Source organism: Herpailurus yagouaroundi, unplaced genomic scaffold, assembly GCF_014898765.1.
Source record: "Herpailurus yagouaroundi ecotype Mexico unplaced genomic scaffold, PumYag 100, whole genome shotgun sequence".
Classification (NCBI taxonomy): domain Eukaryota; kingdom Metazoa; phylum Chordata; class Mammalia; order Carnivora; family Felidae; genus Herpailurus; species Herpailurus yagouaroundi.
This window is the reverse complement of record NW_024412391.1, coordinates 60,396,811-60,400,086: the sequence shown is the minus strand read 5'-3', so window position 1 is coordinate 60,400,086 and position 3,276 is coordinate 60,396,811. Positions and strand designations below refer to the sequence as shown.

The following is a 3,276-nucleotide window of genomic DNA, read 5'->3' as shown; positions in this document are numbered from 1 at the left end:
AGCCAAGCCTCCTATAAATCAAATGACTTGCTGAAGATCACAAGATATCAATCCTAAATTACTACTGCATTGTAACAATTCACTTCATAACTTAGTGGCATAAAACACTCATATTATTAGGTTAACAGAATATGTGGACTTGATATTTAAGAAAAGTTCAGCTGGGCCACTCTGTCTTGGGCTCTCTCATGAGGCCGCAGTCAGATATCAGCTATATTGAAACTAAAAGCTGGTCTCCCTCTCTCTCTTGAGATGTACTGATATCAAGATATCTATCTAGAGCTGTTTTCCAGCTGGAACCATGAAGGGTACAGAAGAGAAGAAAAAGAAGGTTCCTATTGTGCCAGAAACCCTTAAGAAAAAGTGAAGGAATTTCAAAATGTTGAAGATCTAGCATTTGAGAAAGAAATTTGCCAAAGATTTTCAAAAGGCAAGGTGGCAGCTTCTCTATGAAAAAGCCAAGCATCACTACAGGGAATATAGGCAAATGTATAGAACTGAGATTCAAATGGCTAAGATGGCAAGAAAAGCTGGCAACTTCTGCAGAACCCAAAATGGCATTTGTCATCAGCATCAGAGGTATCAACGGTGTAAGCCCAAAGATTACAGGTGTTGCAGCTTCTTCGTCTTAGCCAGATCTTCCATGGCACCTTTGTTAAGCTCAACAAGGCTTCAGTTAACATGCTAAAGATTGTGAAACCATATACAGCAAGGGGATACCCAACCTTGAAGTTGGTGAATGAAATGATTTGCAAACATGGTTATGACAAAATCAACGAGAAGTGAATTACCCTGACAGCTAAAACACTGATTGTTCAATCTCCTGGTAAATATGGCATCATCTACATGGAGGATTTGAATCACGAGATCTATATTGATGGAAAACATCTCAAAGAAGCAAACAACTTCTTATGGCCCTTCAGATTATCTTCTCCACAAGTGGGGATGAAGAAAAAGTCCACCTGTTTTGTAGCAGGTGGAGATGCCGACAACAGAGAAGACCAGATCAAGAGCTTTATTAGAAGGATGATCTAAGGATGATTAGAAGATAGATCTAAGGTATCTACTATGATTATTTCTATAATCTAGCCAGTTTAATAAATGACTACTTTCAAATTGAAACAAACAAAAAAAAAGATACCTATCTACCTACCGAGAGAGAGAGAGAGAGAGAAAGAGAGAGAGAGAGAGAGAGAGAGAGAGAGAGAGAGAGAGAGTTAGAGCTTTTCCATGTAAACTAGTTTGGGCTTCCTCATAGCATGGCAGCCTCAGGATACTTGGATTGCTTACACAATGATTTAGATTTTGGCACAAGTGTTCTTGCAAGCAAGGGGAGTCACATCACCTTTTCTGACCTAGCTTCTGAGTCACACAGTGTCACTTCTGTCACATTCTTGGTTATAAGGTAGTCACAAATCCACACATTTTCAGCTAGAGGAGAATTTGACTATACCTCTTTATGTGAGAATGGCAAGATTCCAGAAATACATATAGGATGACAGATACTGTTGTGTTCATCCTTGAAAATACTGACATTGGTGGTTATGTGACCGATCCAGAATTCAAAGCCTGAGCTGTATCATGTCAAACTGCTCGCTTTCTTGCACCATATACCATTCTCAAGGCTCCATATGTGCGTTAACGTAGTAATTGTCCAAGGAAGCAAGCTTCTCAGAAGTGAGTAAACGAGGAAAAAGAGGCACACAGAAGGGCCCGCACCACCTTGCCCGCCCACCACCTGCTCCTACAGCCCCGCAGCAGGGGGCTCCCAGTCATGGCCGCCACCCCACAGGGAGCAGCACATCCTGCCTACGCTGCAGGTTCCGGAAGGATGATCACACCGCGCCAGCATGCTGTGGTTGCTCTGCACGCAGGCGCACTATAGTCGGAGTGAGAGATCAATTTCCTCTGCTGACAACAAAACGTGTATTCTGAAAGGGTGTTTTGGAGGAGTTGCTGTGGTTTTACCAAGAGACCTACAAACGCTAGGGAACTGTCTTCCAAGGGAGTGAATACCCTGGATGCCGGTGCACCCTGAGATTTCTTGGACAGCCTGGGATTCTCCCAACAGAGAAGGGGATTTAGGCCCAGTTTATGGCTATCAGTAGAGAGGCATTTGGGGGCAGAATAAAAAGATAAGGATTCAGATTATTCAGGTCAAGGAGTAGACCAAAAGGTCTGCAAAAGGTGACTGACACAACCAATACCATCATCTTTCCTGTGTGGATGGAATCCAAAAGATTCTCGTCTTATGACCTTACTTCCATGCCATGCCCTTTGCCAGTCCTACACGGTGAACCTTTGAGCTGTCCTGACAGCTGTACTGAAGGTCAGGAGACCTGGATCTGGGTGTGCCCTTCCACACCGCCCGCTCCACCCTGCCCACCTACATACATGATAGTACTTCCCCGAAGCCAGGTGACTCCGTATATACTTTGGGAGATGCACGTATTTACCTGAAAATTCAGCTACAGCAAGAACCACTGCCTTTACCCAAGCTCAAAAATCCCTCCAAAAGGTGAGACAATTGATGACTTCAAGGCTGAGGGCTTTCAGATTGAAGGGTACAATCCTCACTGGACTATTAAAATGGAAATGCCTGTTTGAAGTGCTTTTAAAGGAGGGATTTGAAGGATACTCAGTCTTTAGTGGTTGGACTGAATGCCCAGTGAAAGTTCGGTTGCCCTAAAGGAAGAAGGAACGAGGTCAAAAATCTATTGGTAAACACCAATTTTTATTCATTATCTTGTAAGGATGTTGCCACTGCAAACGTAGCCTTGCTGGTTCTCTTAGTAACAAAAGGCCTTGAGTTTGGTGAACTCGCAAAGGATGTGTGAAAATGCTGAGGCTAGGAATAGAGTGAAAATTTAGAGCTGCTCAGGAGAGTGAAAATTTAGATCTGCTTAGAAATGTGTTCATGCATTTCAATCCCACATTTTTATGAAGAAGTTCAGTGAATTTCAAGAATTATGTATAAGCCATTCCCCTAAATGCGAGCAAGCTGAGTAACACCAACAGTCATAATAATGTACAGTTGTGGTTGTAAACCTTTAATGGTATATTTGCTTTATACATTGCTATAATAAAGGAGTGTTCTGCAAAAAAAAAAAAAGTAAATGATGCACACGGGTTAGTTATTAGTATTAAATTTTCATTACTCTTCCCTGAAGAACTGGTAAAAACTTGGTCTAATATGGAAAAGATAATAGTTTCTTTTTGTTTGTTTCTTTTATGCATTTCCCTTCTATGGATCTTCAGCGAGTCTTGCCTAACCCC

General features: G+C 42.0%; 2 pseudogenes; both read left to right on the top strand.

Moving 5' to 3' along the window:
- The first annotated feature begins 301 nt into the window (after positions 1–301).
- Positions 302–1,035, top strand: LOC121028030 (60S ribosomal protein L7-like; annotated as a pseudogene).
- Positions 1,036–1,495: 460 nt separating this feature from the next.
- Positions 1,496–2,607, top strand: LOC121028029 (thymidylate synthase-like; annotated as a pseudogene).
- The last annotated feature ends 669 nt before the right edge of the window (positions 2,608–3,276 follow it).